At 36.5% G+C, this 18,497-nt stretch overlaps 1 protein-coding gene across 2 annotated transcripts in view; it reads right to left on the reverse strand.

Moving 5' to 3' along the window:
• Positions 1 to 18,497, reverse strand: part of LOC106066198 (inactive tyrosine-protein kinase 7-like) — a 224,050-nt gene that overhangs the window by 174,986 nt on the left and 30,567 nt on the right. The window contains exon 1 of one of the 2 annotated variants that reach the window (XM_056022223.1): positions 2,320 to 3,662. The exons of the other annotated variant lie outside the window; for it this stretch is intronic. The gene's annotated coding sequence lies outside the window, so the exon portion shown is untranslated. Of the gene's footprint in view, positions 1 to 2,319; positions 3,663 to 18,497 lie in introns of those variants that run through there. 2 annotated transcript variants of the gene reach the window in all.

An 18,497-nucleotide genomic window follows, 5' to 3' on the forward strand; every position in this document is an offset into this window, starting at 1 on the left:
ACACCCTGCCCCCCCCCTTCTCCCTTTTAACAATCTCCCAATCATTCTCCCATCTTCTGCTCAAGACACGTTCCCCCCCTTCATCTTCTCTTTTTGTTCTGTAGCTTTTATCGTGGACACCATCTTGGTTGTAGTTTTTAAATGCAGAAGTGAGAGAGAGAGAGAGAGAGAATGACCTTGACTCAAGGGAAGAGGTCAACAAGTGCATGATGGGAAATAGTTTCGGCAAATTATTTGAAATCTGTGACTGTGCTTTTGTAAAGAGAACTTTCTATTTTTAGTTTTTAACATTTATAACATACTAGACATATGTTACCCGCGACCCGCGGGTCTTTATCTGCGCATTACTTTCGATATAGTCACTGAGAGTGTTTTGTAAACAATTAAACGAAATAATAATGTACTAAGTAAAGCGAATGTGTCAATGTAAAAATAGTGTGAATGAAGCTATCAAATCAAAATTGCTAATAGGCTTAATTAAATCCATTTTTTTTTCAAATTAAAACATTTGCTTGAAGGCCTACATATATTTGATTAAAATTTGAGATGAATATACTAAATTTTGTATGTTCATGTGTATAAAGTATAAAGTAGATCTTGAGGTAGACGTAGATCTAAATCTACACTAATTTAGAGTTCTGTGCTGCGCATGCGTGAACTTTTTTTCATGAATGAACATAGGCCTATCTCAACACGGTTACGCAGCTTTAGCGAACAGCGAACGAATGTATTAGAAATGCTTTAGAAAAACAAATTTGAATGTTAATTTGATTAAAATATCAAATGAATGGACAATAATTAGTATGTTTATGTGTTAAAGCATAAAACTATGTTTGCGAAAAGAAGTTTTATCATCTTAGAGTTCAGTAAGAGTTTTAGACCTAGGCCTAGGAATAGACTCAGACCTCAGAAGAGAGATGTGTTAATGTGTAACCATTTGGTAATGTCTAATGAAAGAATGTTCGCCAGGAAATCTGTAGATATCAGGAACTAATTTATGTAAAAAATGCTTTTGGATAATCTAGTGGATTGGATTTAGATGTATGTTAAACGTAGCTAATGATCCTTTCACGTTATTTCTGTTTCGCTACGAAAATAAAATTAGTTTTGAGAAAATGGGTTTACCCGAAGGAAGTCGATACATTATTATCTATTAAAAACGAAAAGAGCGATAGCTTTGTTAAATAAATGGGATTATAAAGTGAATAATTAAACGAAATAATGTTTAGTACGCGATTCATGAATGAATATAGATCTAGGCCTATCTCAACTCGGCTTCGCAGCTTTCGTAAGCGAATGTAGCTTTAGAAAACCAAATTTGAATGTTTATTTGATCAAAATATGAAATGAATGGACTTTAATTAATATGTTTATGTGTTAAAGTATAAAACTATCTGTTCGAAGAGAAGTTTTATCATCTTAGAGTTGGATTAGAGTTTTAGATCTAGGGATGGGATTATAAAGTAAACAATTAAACGAATTAATATTTAGTACGCGATTCATTACGGAATTGTCTAATGAAAGAATGTTCGTCAGGAAATCTGTAATCACTGATATAAGGAACTAATTAATGTAAAAAATGCTTTTGAAACACAAAATTGAAGGTTAATTTTATTATATAATGAAATCAATGGATCTTCTTTTGTCTTTTCATGTGTCAAAGTAAAAAACTATCTGCGCAAAGTGTATTTCTTAAAATTAGATCTAGGTCTAAATCCTTTCTATCTTTTCTCATGTCAACATTGTAGACATGGCCTAGATCCATAAAATACTATAGCTGTAATAGAGTCGGACAACTTTATTTTTTTTTAGGGTCTTAAGTTTGTTTTAGGGCTACAATACATACACTACGGTCTAAGTTAGTACCCAAGGAACATTCCTGCCTAGTTTTATCAAGATTGGTCAAGCGGTTTTGATGTCTATAAAGTAACATACATACATACATACATACCCCTCACATTCTACTTTATAATATAGATTAGATATAATGCCAACATTAGCCACCATCTCTATTTTAAAAAGGGGTTGGATTAAGAATTGGGGGGAAAGGGAAGGGGTAGAAGATGGACAGAAAAGTTTAAAACAGAAAGAAAAGAAAGAACAACTAGAAGAATGTATTCTCTCTGTTTTATTCGTTTATTTTATTTTTTTAATTTAATTTTTTATTGTTGTTTTTTTTTTTTTTTTGATGCAGTGGCGTCTCGATAGTCAGAGATGATTGGAACCGGACCTATTTCGGATGAACGAATATTTCGGAGGAATTACGAAATAAAATAAACATACTGTTAAGACGTGGGGGTTGAACTAAAGAAAACTCACCGATTCTCAGATCGCTGGTATCTCTTCGATTGCAGAAGCACAATCCAACTATGATCAATCAATATCCCCGATAAAAAGAAATAATGTCACAATCTCCAAATCAAATTTACATATCCCGATTCACTAACACAATAAAAAACAATCCTCAATCCTCAGTCAAGAAATCCAAAACTCATAACTAAAGTTTCTTAACACATTTACACACTAGTCAAGGTCATATACGCCCAACAGCATAAACAAAAATCACCCTATTTCGCAAGTGGAAAAAAAAAAAGTTAGGGAGGAACAGGGTTACAACAATACGTATGCAATACAAGACATCAACTTTGATATAGCGCTACGTAAAACAACAGTCCGCTTCGACCTCAGCGGATATGTTGTTATGTTCAGCGTATATGTTGTTATGTTCAGCAGATATGTTGTTTCTGAGGCACTGAAGTAATTTTGCTTCAAACGAAAGTTCTTCTTCTTTAGCAGAAAACAAAACTGTAACAGACTTGTTGAAACCAATAGAGTTTAGAACCCCACATAGAACATTGTTCAGTTGTGTACATTTCCCTGTCTATCTTTGGAACGTACTGTCATCTTTATTACATAATACACTTAGTCACTGTTCTTTCTTAGTTGTTGTTTTATTTTTTCTAAAAATATTTCGGTTTTGGGTTATGCAGACTTATGATAACCGTAATTTGGTAACAGCATATGCATGAGTGATAATTCATTTAGTTCTGTATTGTATCATTCACATCTTAAATTCTTATCCAACAATTCTCTGAACTCTGATACTTTCTATATTCAAGAAATCTTTCTGTTTCTCTCTTTAGAGTTTTAGTGACTTCTTGATCTTTTCAACCTCTTTTTTATTTAGTCCAGTTCAATACACGCTGACTTCCTCAAATTTTTCTAGTTCTCATTTTTGTTTCTCTTTTTCTCTCTTTTTCTTTCTCTCTTTTCTCTCTCTTCTATCTCACTTTTCTCTCTTCTCTTTCTTTCTCTCTCTTTCACCTATTTTTAAAAATATCTCAATTTCTCTCTTTCTTTCTTTGTTACCTACTTCTCTTTCTCTCCTTCTCTCTCTCTCTCTCTCTCTCTTTCTCTAATTTTCTCTCTTTCTCTCTCTCTCTCTCTCTCTCTTATTTTTCTTTGGTCTGTTTTTTTTTCTCTTTCATCAAGACTTTTTCAATTACCTCAGTCTTTCCAGTCCTCTGATTGTACAGCGTGCATTAAAGTAGATATCTCACTCTTCTATTTTAGCACCTCCCCCCCTCTTTGTCTTTTCCCTTTTCTGTCTGTCTCTAAAAACTCCCTATCTCTCTATATCTCTCTGTTTCTATTCCTTTTTCACATCCTCTTTTTAAAATCCCCTCCACCGCCCCTCTATTTTTTCTTTCAATCAATCCCCCCCCCAACCCTGTTAATACTGCCACAGTCACTATAAGAGATTTAAAAACAGTCAGACCACTTGTAGATTCAGGTGAGATAAAACCTGCGCTGAGCTGATCGGCGCGGCACCTTGTCCCCTGTATCTCATGATCTACGGACTATAGGATTGTGTTGGCAGATCAAAGGCTTAGACTCAGGCTTGGCAGGAATTAATGTAAGATACATTGATACTGATAAATAGTGTGACAATTTTATTATGTCCGCGTCACTCTAGGGTGTAGAGAAGTATTTCACTCTAGACATTAGAATAAACATTAGAATAAACTATAGTAGAGAACATAGATTGGGTCAATATAGTAGAATGTATAGTACATCTATATAATGGAATAATGGCCACAATGGCAATGTCTTCGAGTCCAAAGATTAAGGATGAGTGCAGTATTTCTCATAACTACGCAGACCCAGTTGTGACCTACATAGTTTTCCACATCTCATGCAGATAAAGCTGTTGTTCACCGGGGTCTATTCAAGAATAATGACTACATTCGGTATATAAACAGCATAGGCATGAGTGGTCAAGCACTTAATGAAGAGTCTCTAGATCGAATCTCGGTCTGGGATTTTGAAGTCAGACTCAATACCTGACATTAGTTGGGAAAAGGAAAAGTGGTGTAGTTGTGCTGCCCACATGACATTCTCGTTAACATTCGGCCAAAAAAAGCATAGAAGCTGTAGATCCTCTGCCCTCATAGTCTGCAAGGGAATGGATTACTATAGCTCTCTAGAGTAACTAAATAAAGTTTTAAACTTCCGATGTTGATAAATATATAAATAAACTTACAGCATATCAAAGCAGCATTAAGTTAACAGGGCTATGGTAAGAAGAAGAAAAAAATTAACATTGAGTTTAGAGTTTAGGTCTTTATCAGGGTTGCCCAAGCTTTTTCGGTCCGAGAAACATTTCCATACATTTCCAACACGTGTCGTAGGCCGCATGTCCGCCAAAATGTTTTTTTTCAGTGAAGTTGCTTCGTCGCTTTTTTCAAACCCGAAGGCGTCAATGAAGTTGCTTTACCTAATGATTTACTGCTTGGTCACCTCTTTCCAAAACGTTAGCAATGAGTGTCTAGACTTGACAGTTAGACCAAGCCATTAAGGTAACAGTTGTCTGTCACTCACTCAAGTCGTAGACGTCCTTATAAAATATATGTCAGTGACCTGTCATATATATATATATATATATATATATATATATATATATATATATATATATATATACATGTTAGTGACTAGTGCGTGTGTGCTATAAGTTAAACCTAATGAAGAAAGACATTAACCGTTTCATATAGAACAGGGAGAGTCGGGAAAAGGGAAATGGGGGTGTCATGTATAAAATCTTTGGTCCGTTTTGGGGTCAATTTACGAATTTTTTATTTCAAATCTTTCAGACGGTTATTATGACCCAAGATGTAAAAACCGTTGGCCTCTGAGATCTTTCAATATCGCAGTCCACCCAGACCCAGATATGCAGGCCATACAACACTCAGGCTAACTGATGACCACAGATAGATGATGACCTTTCCATCCTCTGACTCATACTGCACTAGATGTCATGAACACTGTTGCTGTGATGCTCAGACTGCGGCCAGCGGGCCATCTCCTACCAGTGTCGTGGTGCTATCCCGGAACATCGAATCTTCTTTCCAAGGTGTTTAACAAAGCCGAAAATGATCGGTTCCAGTAAGACCTCAACGATTTCTGAATATCATGCGTCACGTGACATATGTGTCGGAAAAGTTTCCGGCCCAGGTCGTAAAAGTTTGGGTACCATAGTTTTACTGTATTTTTACGCGGAGAGGAGTTGCGTGCCTTTGTCGTCTGCTGCTAATGTTTGCCTCATTGCCTCACAATACAAGCACTGGGCAAGTGCTAAAGATTCAGGATGTTAAGTTATCAATTGAGATTCTGGAGTTTATAAATGTCGCGGAGTTCTAATTCCAATGCTTTCACCGTCCTACTGGTAGTCAATGACTTCATTGAGGAGAGTTCATAGATATAAAAAGGATGAGCGGAAAATTGAAAGAAAAAAATATTTAAAAAAATGAAATGAAAAAAAAAAAAGAATTGAAACCAAATATTGATAGTAGAAATAGAATGTTGGAATCACATTCACCCGCTGTCTCATCTTTCTCTTAATCGTTTTCTCTTCTTGTTTTCCTTCTCTTCCTGTCTCTCACTTTCACTTCTCTTTCTCTCCTTTAAATCTCCTTACTTTTCTTTTTTTCCGTCGTTTTGTGAAATAACATTTGTTCTCTCCCTTTACCCCCACTTCCCCCCCCCCCCCCCCCGCCTTTTTTTTTCTCGAATAAAAAAAAATAAATAAAACTCTTGTTTCCACCAAATATAGAAATGAATTGACTTTTTCTGTCTTGTTTAGTGTTTAGTAGTTTTACTAGTTTCATTGAACAGTTTGTGTTTCTTTTAAAACTATTTGTTTTTCAGGTGTGTGTGTGTGTGTGGTGAGAGGGGGGAGAGAACTGGGGGGGGGGGAGAGCTGGAGGTGGATTTAAAAACCACAAAACTATTTGATAAAGAAACAAATATTGCAATGCGTGCAGTGACTCCAATCGGGCTTGGTTTTTGGATTAACTTTTTTTTTGTTTATGTCCAAACTAAGTCAACACTGTCTCCCACAACAGACTCGAATACAGATCACACACACAGACACATACACACACACAGATCACACACACACAGACACATACACACACACAGACCTGCACTAATGTAAATGTTGATTCTCTCACAAGAACTAACAAACACACACACGCAAGTCAACACACAGACACACACACAAGTATTTGTAAAACTTAAAAGTATAGGAAGACAGGAATCAAACACACATAACCAAACACATTTCACCATTTTCCTCTTTCTCTCTCTCTCACTCTCTCTGTCTCTCATTTTCTCACTCTTTCTCTACCACCTCTTTCTTTCACTCTCTTGTACACACACACACACTACTCGTCTGTATTGATCCATACCGAGGACAAACATTGGATTAAAATTCGGCAAATGTTGTCTGGCCAGGGCATCGACGAATGGGAAATTGGCGGGAAAAATTGATTGGTCTTTTTGTTTTCTTATATTTTTTTTTTTGTTTCGCCAATTCAATAAGGAACTTTTTGTTTATGCGGATATTGATTTTTTTCCCCTTCTTCCTACTGTTTGTCTGCGTGATAATATTTCAATGTTTTCTCAAGAAAATCACAATAATTGGATGTAAATATTGAATGTTTTAACTTTTTTATCTGGCTGATACAACTGATAGTTTTTAGTTAGCGAGTTGCATATTACTTGGAGGGAAGTGTCCATATGGTTAAGAAGAGCTTTCTTTTTTTTTAGCCTATTATTTCACTGACCATTATTTATGAGGCTATTATCTCACTGACTTATGTATATGAGGTTATTGTTTTACTGGCTTATGTATATGAGGCTATTATTTCACTGACCTTTATTTATGAGGCTATTGTCTCACTGACTTAAGTATATGAGGTTATTGTTTTACTGACCTATGTATATGAGGCTATTATTTCACTGACCTATATATGATGCTATTTTTTTCCACCGACCTTTATTTATGTGGCTATTATGTTACTGACCTATGTATATGAGGCTATTATTTCACTGGCCTAGGTATGGAGGACTATTGTTTCACTGGCCTAGGTATGGAACACTATTATTTCATTGTCTTATGTATAATAGGCATATATTTTTAGGATCAATAAGGGGGCCTATATGATAATCTATCATTTAGATACTTTTGATATTGGTTACTTATCTATCTTTGTAGAAGATGTGGAGGTTGTTTGTTTTTGTTTTTGTTTTTTTTTTGGGGGGGGAGGGTATATAATTCTGCCACCATATTTTAATGAGAGATATTTAACCATTTATGATCAGACGTGAGTTGTGGACGATGTAGTCTACTTAGGTTTGACAATCATATTAATACACTTACATTTGAAACAAAAATGTGTTGTGTTAAGGTTACCACCTCTGCAGTATTTCTAACTGAGCTATCTTTAAACTAATGTTTTATGTTTTGTTTTTGGTCTTTCAAAAGTGTTTGATTTTTCTTCTTTTTTTTTTCTTTAATTAATTCTTTCATTTTTTGCTTTACTTCCATCCTTTCCTTCACATTTATTGAGTGTGTGCGTGTGTGTGCATGTGCGTGTGGGTGTGCGTGTGTGTGCGTGTGCTACGTGTAGATACAGTATACTAAACGATCTAGAAACGATCAGAACTTTGATAGGTAATAGCCCTCCAGGTATAACATCAAAAGAATGATTAGTAGCCAATAGATTAGTAGATAATAATTGGTTCGGGTAATAATCATGTAGGCATTATATGTATTTATAGATCAAGGGAGGCAAGTAAGCCACTTTTTTTATGCTGTGTTTTGTAAAGCAGTCGTTACATATTTATAGATCAAGGGAAGTAAGTAAGCTCTTTTTATGCAGTATTTTGTAGAGCAGACGATATAGCCGCCCTGTTCTTCTACCATTAAAAAAATACTCACTCATAACAGAAGAACAGAAATGAAGTTGTAAAATGAAGGAAACCCCCCCCCCCCAAAAAAAAAAAGAGGGGGGGGGGTAGGAGCAATAAAGAAATCACGCCATGGTACAGAGAGGGGGCTGAGTTGATGTTTATTCAGGTATTGGCAGGTTGTGCATGCTTCAAAGTTCTTCATGGGGTCCAGAAGTAAGAGGGAGAAGGAGCGTCGTGGGGCGCATTGTTTGGCCTCGCTGTGGGGGAGGAGAGCCTCCTTTGTTTGGTGTGGAATAACTTGATATGCAAGTGGTCCGTGGGTTTGTTTGGAGTGTGGAGACTTGGGTTGGAAAAGGGAATCTTGATCCAGTGTACTCTACAGAGACTGGAGTATACACAGTGGTACGTAGGGCGAGAGGAGAACTAGAAGAGAAAAGAAAATATAGTACAGACAGAAAAAAGTAGAGAGAGAATTTAGAAGAGAAAGAGACAGAGAGATAAGTGAGAATTTAAAAGCAAAAGAGGGAGAAACAGAAAGACAGAATAGTGAGAATTTAAAAGAGAGAGAGAAACCAAAAAAAAAGTCAGAATATTAAAGAGATTGGGAGAAACGATAAAGATATAGAAATAGAGAAAGACTGAAAAAAATATAGAAGAGAGAGAGAAAGAGAGAGAAAGACTGAAAAAAATAGAGAAGAGAGAGAGAGAGAGAGAGAGAGAAAGACTGAAAAAATATAGAAGAGAGATAGAAAGAGAGAGAGAGAGAGAGAGAAAGACTGAAAAAATATAGAAGAGAGATAGAAAGAGAGAGAGAGAGAGAGAGAGAAAGATCGATAAAGAACAAAAAAATATTTCTAGACCTAAATTTACACAGTTCAAGAAAGTGAGAGAGAGAAATAACTCTATTAATACAATCGAGTGTCTTTTTTTATCTTTTTCTTCTTTCGGAAACTTCAACTGTCCAGTTCCTTGAAACATTAGACTTCACAAAACTCCCTTAACAGTCCAGTTCCAGTCTCTTGTGTTCCCAATGCCCTGAAAGTGTTGTCTTTAATCTTATAATGTGTTCCTGTGCAGTGCGACTATAATATTTCTTCATTTGGACTTTTGTAGTTTTTGTAAATTTCAACTATTGACTCGACTATTGACTGAGCTGTCTGAAGATGGATACAAAGAATGAGAGAAAGTAGAAGTGACACAGAGAGAACGAAGAGAAAATAATTTAAAAAATGAAATCTCCCTCTTAAAAATCATAAAAATTTACGAGGCTATTATCTCACTGACTTATGTATATGAGGCTATTATCTCACTGGCTTATGTATATGAGGCTATTATCTCACTGACTTATGTATATGAGGCTATTATCTCACTGACTTATGTATATGAGGCTATTATCTCACTGGCTTATGTATATGAGGCTATTGTCTCACTGGCTTATGTATATGAGGCGATTATTTCACTGACCTATATATGATGTTATTTTTTCACTGACCTTTATTTATGAGGCTATTATGTTACTGACCTATGTCAACAACAAAAGCATCTAGTATATTAACGTGATATTAATGTTTATTTTATTGTTATTGTTGTTGCGGTTAATGTTGTTGTTAATGTTGTTGTAGATGTTTTGTTTATATGTTGTGGAAGTTGCTAATGTCGTTGTGGATGATTGTATTGATGGTTTTGTTAATGCTGTTGAAGATGATGTTCCGACGCTGCCTGGTCGAGTAGCGAGCTTCGAACTATCGTTATGATGGTCTCAAGGGCAGACCCTGGTCCGCTGTCATGTCAGTGCATCACACAGACTGGACTTGAATGTAATCATCTTCGCTTTTGAAAAAACATTCGAAAATTATCACACCTTCACCTATCACTGAGTCTGTTGGACCGTTGGGGCACCACACAAGATCTGTTGACCGTCATTCTCCATTCCTCCCTGTCTTTTGCCTCGGACGGAGAGATTCCCTCAATGGCAGGCCCGTCCATTAATTTATTTGATCTTTCATCGTTTTCTTTATCTGCCTCTTCTTCTTTTTCCTGGTACTGTTCCTTGGTGGAAGGTCTTTGCGAGCCCTGGGGACCTTGTAAACTTGTAATAAAGTCATAGAATTTTAGTTTGCGTTTTCTAGACAGTTTTTAGCAGGTCATCGTGGATTTCCAATCACTGGACTTATCATGTCTCTCCTCTCTTCGTTTGCGGTCTTTGTGTGAGAAAATGATAAAACTGATAAGTTTGGAGTGAATGAATTGAATCTCCTCCATTCATTGTTGTGTTTTGTTTGGTTCACTAAATAACAACAACAAAAAAATTTATTTGTTTAAGCGAAACCCATGAAGAGTTCATCACACATTCACCTGGCTAAACAACACATGTCAGAACTCACTGGGAACACACATTCCCCCCCCCCCTTTTTTTTCACCAACCACACTGGAATGATACTGAACTTGACTTCTGCTCGTAAAACACCTTTCTCACAATTGACTTCAGACCCTTCCCCCCCCCCTCCTCGGCATCGCCTGTGCATCGACTCCCCCCACCCCTTTTATACTTCAAGACGTGTTTTTTACGCACCGTTGACAATGGAAATTGCTTCAATCTCGCTCAGAATTTATTTATCATCTCCGCCATCTTGTCTCCCACCTTCCCCCCCCCCTTCCCATTTTATTTTTTCGTCTAAAAGAAGAAAAAAAATGATAAGGGGGGAAAACTCTTGTTTTAAGAGGAATTTTCAACCTTTCCAATTTTCATTTCAGCCCAATGGACCTCATTCACCAATCGTAAACAAACAACATTTAGTCACGTGATAATATTGATAAAACAACGTTTAAAAAAATGTCACGTGATAGCCATTGTGTATTAAAATTAGATCGTAATTTGTATAGAAGAGATAGAGAATCACGTGGCTAAATGTTGTTTGTTTCACCTTCTCGTTGTAAATACAAGTTTAACATTTAGAGACTAGATATGCGATACAATGACATCCGACCTTGAGAACATACTCGCGTACTTGTTAATATCTCAGAAGAAGTGAGATTTAAGAAAAAAGGTTCGTTTTGACGTCATCAATTAGTGTGACAGTTTCTTTCTGTTTTGAATCCCCATAACAAAATACAAAGGCTTCTACTGCAATAAAGAAATAGTACAGTTCCCTTTCCAGACCTTGTGATATACAGGACAGATGGTGTAAAGGTCTTCTATTTCTATGGCCAACGCTTAACGAAGGTGCCATGTGGCCAGCACAACGACCAACCGCCTTTACTTTCTTCAAGTCAGCTACCCATTAATCCGCAAATGCGAAATTCCAGTCTTCACAGGAGCCCGAACCCCAAACCTCTCGGTTCGGTAGCCAATCGCTTTATCACTTAGCCACCACAGACTTACATTGTATCAGAAGAGACTTCTATGCTCTATGAAGACACAGGGTATACAGTATAAAGGGTATACAGTATAAAGGGTATACAGTATAAAGCAGAGTCTAGTGAAACTAGTTCATCCCGGTGTCCGCCATTTTGAGTGATTTGCGTCCAACTCATTCCTGGTTAAGAAGTAGACCTTTGGTTGTCTTCAATATCGTGTCGATAAAACACGGAAACAATATTTGTTGGTCAGTAAGGTCATCTTATCAATATTTCTTGTCGTGTTTATAATTATTATTACATAATGTTTGCAAAAATAATGTCTACAAAATCTATAGCAATGAAGAAATCTTTTATAACTACTAAGGAATGTAAAACCGAACACTATTATAGTTCCTGTGATCTAAAGGGCAGAGGATGTCAATATATTCTAACAACATTAACTATGTTTATTTCTATAGTTTTTGCTTTTAATTTTCAGTTTCAATGGTGCATCCTTTTTTCTTCCAACTATAGACAAACTAAACATATACTTTGAAGCAAAAAGAACTATAGTTTTAATTCTAATCATTAACTGAATTTGATTGATTGTCTATAGTTGGAAGAAAAAAAAGTAACGCGAATAGCAAACAGTTCTGTATTATTGCTGTTTTACTTACAAATGTCCAAACTTAAAAAAAAAAATACTTAAAAAAAAAAATGAAAAAAAAATGCCTTTTTTTAAGACAGCAAAAAAAAAAAGTGAATTTTGTTTTCAATTATCCTAAATCTTTTTCCTCTCTCACACATACACACCCTTTCTTATACGCGCATGGAAAGATTTATAAGTAAAAAAAAAATCATCAAACCAACTAGTTCACACTTTAAGAGATTAAAGATCCCATTAAAAAAAAATGAGACCCACACTGTACAGATTCGCAAAAAGTTCCTCTTACTGAAGGAACGTCTTCTGGGGTGTTTACTTTGTCCCAACTTGTGTGTGTGTGTGTTGGGGGGGGGGGAATCATCATACGTCTCACCTGCCACAAGACGTCAATTTTTTTCCCCATCCAGCCCACCCCTTGATACGCCACTGTTCCCTCTCAACCCCCTGTTATTACTATCTGACTTACACGTGTGCATGTTGGTGTATGAGGCCAGGTAATTCTTTTAATTAACACCGACACCATCACGTGACCTCTGTAGCAGACGAGAGAGTTGTCGTTCTTTGAAGGAAAAAAAAATTCCCAGCAGAAGTCAATTTTTACACGATAGCTTTTAACCCAATTACAGGCATTTATATGTTTATTTAGTGATTTAGAAAATTTAGAAGTTGTGCTTTTTTTTTTTAAGGTGAGGATAATTTCACGTGACGTCACAAGCTAGATGCCCAATTAAATCGTGTGGACGTCTGCAGTTCTGATACGTGCGCAGCATATTAAGAGTATTTGTTTTTGTCAATACTTCTATTTAGCCAGGAGATTGATCGATCTTTCCCACTCCTGTCCTCAAACAAGGAAAATTGCCAGATTTTTTAGAATTTTGTTAACATTCTTGAGAGACTTTTTTAAATACAGAGGGGTAAAATATTAACTATACATTGGTCAATTCTAATTTCACTGAGTTGTCCTTCTAGGTTGTTACTTGATGGTGTTCAATTCACTGCCGTTCAAAATGCTATGAATTTTGTAGGTTGTATATGGTGTAATCCTGAGACAATATAACAGATCTTAGATTTTTAAGTATTTTATATGTTTCAAATTTGGTAAAGAACATTTAAATATTTAGGCTAGGATAAATTGTAAAGTGTTCAGGTCCCGGTGGAATTTGAGACTGAACACAAACTATAGTGGCCAGAACTCTGGACGCTAATTAGCAAGACGACACACAAGCTTAACAAAATAATAAGACGTGTATTAGGTTTCTTGAAATTCGAAGCACTGCAAGTTTACAAACGCGCCCATTCTTCGGATCTAAATCTAATTGAAGTGATGGAATAAAGAAATCGTCCTCACGTACATTTGTTTGGCAGAAACAATTTTATTTTTGGAGAAGAACAATACGTCACATTATTCTAGCAGACGATGTGAAACAAGATTCGATTAACGACGGTGTCATGGAGCCAGAATTTCAAAGTTTTGGTTTTGATTCGACATTTTGACTCCAATGGTTGGAAGACAAAACCACGAAATAAAAAAAAAAGATATATATATATATATATAGAGAGAGAGAGATAGAGGAAGAGAGTTTCAGAGAGAGTATGTTCAAGGAAAAAAGAGTGGCTAAGAGAGAGTGAAAGTGGAAGAGGGGAGTGAGAGATCGAAAAGGAGAGAGGAAGAGTAGGAGAAATAGAGTTTGAGAGAGATTAAGGGACACCCCAAAAAAGAAAGAGAGAGTGAATGAAAGTGAGAGTAAGTTTGGGAGAGAGAGAATGTGTAAAAGAGTCAGTCAAGGCGTCAACTCAACTCACATTTCCAGCTTGGACAAGGAAAATTGGGTCCAGGAAGAGGAGTACATTTTAATAGTCATTAAGTTCAAGAGAGGGGGTCGGTCACTGGGATGATATACACACACACACACGCGCGCGCTTTGAGATCTATTCGTTGCCCTTCGTCCAACGATGTCAGATTTAAGAACATTTTGATTCACGTTGTCAAAAAACTTTAAGTTGTTGCAATCTGTTGATCAAGTTCTATGTAACAATTCAGAGCTTTACGTAGAACTGACATTAAGACAAGAACACTGCACCATCCTTTACTGGCATTAAGACAAGAACACTGCACCATCCTTTACTGGCATTAAGACAAGAACACTGCACCATCCTTTACTGGCATTAAGACAAGAACACTGCACCATCCTTTACTGGCATTAAGACAAGTACACTGCGCCATCCTTTACTGACATTAAGACAAGAACACTGCACCATCCTTGACTAACATTAAGACAAGAACACTGCACCATTCTTTACTGGCATTAAGACAAGAACACTGCACCATCCTTTACTGGCATTAAGACAAGAACACTGCACCATCCTTTACTGGCATTAAGACAAGAACACTGCACCATCCTTTACTGGCATTAAGACAAGAACACTGCACCATCCTTTACTGGCATTAAGACAAGTACACTTCACCATCCTTTACTGACATTAAGACAAGAACACTTCACCATTCTTTACTGAAAATAAGACAAGAACTCTGCACCATCCTTTACTGACATTAAGACAAGAACACTGCACCATCCTTTACTGGCATTAAGACAAGAACACTGCACCATCCTTTACTGACATTAAGACTAGAACACTGCACCATCCTTTACTGACATTAAGACAAGAACACTGCACCATCCTTTACTGGCATTAAGACAAGAACACTGCACCATCCTTTACTGACATTTAGACAAGAACACTGCACCATCCTTTACTGGCATTAAGACAAGAACACTGCACCATTCTTTACTGACATTAAGACAAGAACAATGCACCATCCTTTACTGGCATTAAGACAAGAACACTGCACCATCCTTTACTGACATTAACAAGAACACTGCACCATCCTTTACTGGCATTAAGACAAGAACACTGCACCATCCTTTACTGACATTAAGACAAGAACTCTGCACCATCCTTCTCTCCTGACATTATGACATCCTATAATACCCATATATAATAATAATAATAATAATAATCATAATAATAATCTTTATTGTCCATATGGAAATTTGTCTTACAATTTGTGCATTACACCAAACACAAATTGCATGTCGCCTCAGTGCATATTATATTTGGGATACCGCGAATATAAGACTTAACTTCTGAAAACAGACACCTGAGACCCAGAAGCTGTGGTATTCTATCTCTACCATAAGCTAGAATGACGTTGTCAAGTTGCGAATTCTTTTAAAATTAAACTATTCAAAGAGAAAACAAGCGAACTATTAGATCTGAATAAATAATAAATAATAATCCGAAATAATGTGTCTTACATCCTCGCTGTTTCCACGTCTGCTCTAATCATCGTGATTACCCCCCTCCCCCCTTGTTGCAAAGACAGCAACCAATCATATTGCATGCAAAGACATTCACCAGATGTCAGGGGATGCTGACGTAGCTGCCCAGAGAACAAATTTCTTTGGAGCACGCCTGGGGCTGGGGGGGGGGGGGGGAAGGAGAATAAGACGTGCACGTGTGTTTGTGTGTGTGTGTTTGCGTGTGTACGATATTATGTATATATATGTGTGTGTGTGTGTGTGTGTGCATGCGAAGAGGCAGGGCGGTATGGGAGATAGAGAATCGTCTGCGATGTCCTCGTGTGACAGAAGGCTAATGAACATGGTTGGAAAGAAGTAGCAGACTTTTGAGAAGACAGAATAAACAGACAAGCTGAAGCAAACAAAAAAAAAAAATAGGCAGACATCCGTTGTCTTATTTTTTTATCCTATTATTATTGTCTGTCACTCTGAAGACACACACACAGACAAAAAAAAAAAGGGGGGGGGGGAGAACGAATAATCTAGTAAGTTTTTTTTTTTTTCTGTTCCAAATCTCGACATCTCGAGAATCTCGAACGTGTCATATTCCTGCAGACGACTTTCGTTTGCCGTTATACAAATAAACCCAAACTTTTTCCCGCCTACTGCTAAACTAGTGTTCCAAGAGTTAATTAGAAAGTGAACTATAGACGTCAACAATTAGAATAGACGGGAGGCAGTAGCACTCTTTTTTTTTAAAGTTTACTAACGTTTATTTATGAATGACAAATAGTCTTTTATTTCTTCTAACAGTTTGTAACTGAATACTTCATTTGTTTTGTTAGTGTCTGAGTAGATCCATCTTTTTATTTTTTTTTTTAAATAGTTAAGAATGTATTTTTATAAGGGCTGAGTAGTTAGAGAGCGATTGCCTAAGGAATCTATGGCACCAGGATTGAGTCACTTTGATAAATTTACTCAACAGTATAAATATTTGAGAATTGATGGATGAAGACAATGGTTAGAAGATGATAAAGATCATATCCTTAATACTCTAAGACAACTGAATTTGTCGTTGTGGGAAACTTTAAAAAACATACAAATTAAGCTTTTTCATTTCTCGAAAACATTTTTAGCGGCCCCCGAAAGGGGAAAAGACGCTATTTGTTTTGTGTGAAATGTCTGTCCGTCCGTCTGTCCGTCCGTCCGGTTTAGATCTCGTAAACTGTCTCTGTAACCTTGTTAGCTTTTAAAAAAGTAATTTGCTTCATCTTTCTCTAAATAACCTTTTAGTTTTAAAGAACGTCTGTTAATTAAAAGATAAGATATACCTATGAAAGAATCAAACCTCTGCTCCACACAATTATGCGTAAGAATTTAGTAGAGGCAGCTCCCTACCAGCCTTTAAACGAAATACCCTTTGACCTCAAGCTTCTCTCAGGATCTCCATCACCAGGGACATGCTTATGAATAAATTCTTGACATTGATCTCTCCGTGACTAATGAACTTGACCTAATCCTCGTCTACCTTTCGACACCCCCCACAAAGCGTTGACTCTTGGTAGGTCATCCATTGCCTTTAAGACTAGTCCTACTTCCACAGATGTCCCTCACAATCAAAATAGACCTTTTTTCCCCTAAATTATTCTAACTTTGATTTTGTATAACAGATATGGAGAGGGAGGACTCGGAAATGAGCTTTGAAAATTCAAAATCAATAGTTGGAAGACTTCTTAGGCCTAGTCAGTGGTACTCGTAGGAAAGAGTAAATAGAACCCCCCATGACTATTTCCCCAAACAGAGAGGAGGACTTTCCAAATGTCGTTATTGTTATATTAGAATAATTTTATTAGTTTGATGTATTTGTCTGTAAAACTCTGTCCGTGATCTGTCTGAGTCATCTTGCACGTCATGGTTAAACATATATTGTCGCTAACGGACTTGCACGCTCTGAACTCTTCGCTTCCAGAACTAATGTCTGTCTCTATGTGTATGACTCGACAATACTTCCTACCTCTTGACCAGACTGGAATATTAAACACTTTTAAAATAGAAGTTAAACTGTGATAATGTGCACAAGATACTTCCATAAAACTTAACTAAGATGAATAATCACTGAGTATGGATACATTTCTTGAGATTGGAATTCGACTGTCATTACAGTGATTCCGCGTTTGAGGCATGTGGTTTACATTATTATTATTATTATTATTATGTTAGAAACGAACGAGTTTTCATTCTCTTGCGCTGCCAGAGTCGAGGTTCGTTAAAGAGAAACAAAATTCATTGTAGTCCCTTTATCTGTGTCTACTGAGGAATTTTCTGGTGATGTGGCAGGTCTGCAGCAGTACCGCCCTCTAGTAGGCAACGAGAATGTTCCTAGGAATGTTAAGGGCCTTATTTTGATAATTATAATAATTAATCGTACATCATAGATGAAATAGAACTGACATGACCGTATATTTGGTACTTCTATAATAACAATAATTAGATAGCTGCTTGGTCGTGTTGCATGTTCTCAGGCCTATCGTTATGTGGTCTAGAAAGTACCAGCTTCGAACCCTGCACGCTGCTATCCCCGTCGTCCTGCGGGAGCTTCGAGCTAGGATGTAATTATCTAGCTCTTCGAACATCCGAAACTTAAAACACTTGAGAAAACAGTAATTGATTGATTGATTTTATAAAACATCTGCTTTCTCATATTGTCGATACTTTAAAGTTCTTTACAGTTAAAAACAATCCAATAGAAAGATAATATAAGAAATAATCTTGACAGAGGGGGACAGAGACGGGGACCAATCTTGGGAAGGTTTGTTTTCTCAAAGTATTTTTTTTTCACATTAAATTAAAATAGTTTTATGTAAACAAAAAATAATTAAATAAATGTATACTAGTTCTGATTCACAGTCTCACAAATTTTAAGCCACTTCATTTAAAAA

The sequence above is a fragment of the Biomphalaria glabrata genome, chromosome 3, assembly GCF_947242115.1.
Source record: "Biomphalaria glabrata chromosome 3, xgBioGlab47.1, whole genome shotgun sequence".
NCBI classification, from domain to species: domain Eukaryota; kingdom Metazoa; phylum Mollusca; class Gastropoda; family Planorbidae; genus Biomphalaria; species Biomphalaria glabrata.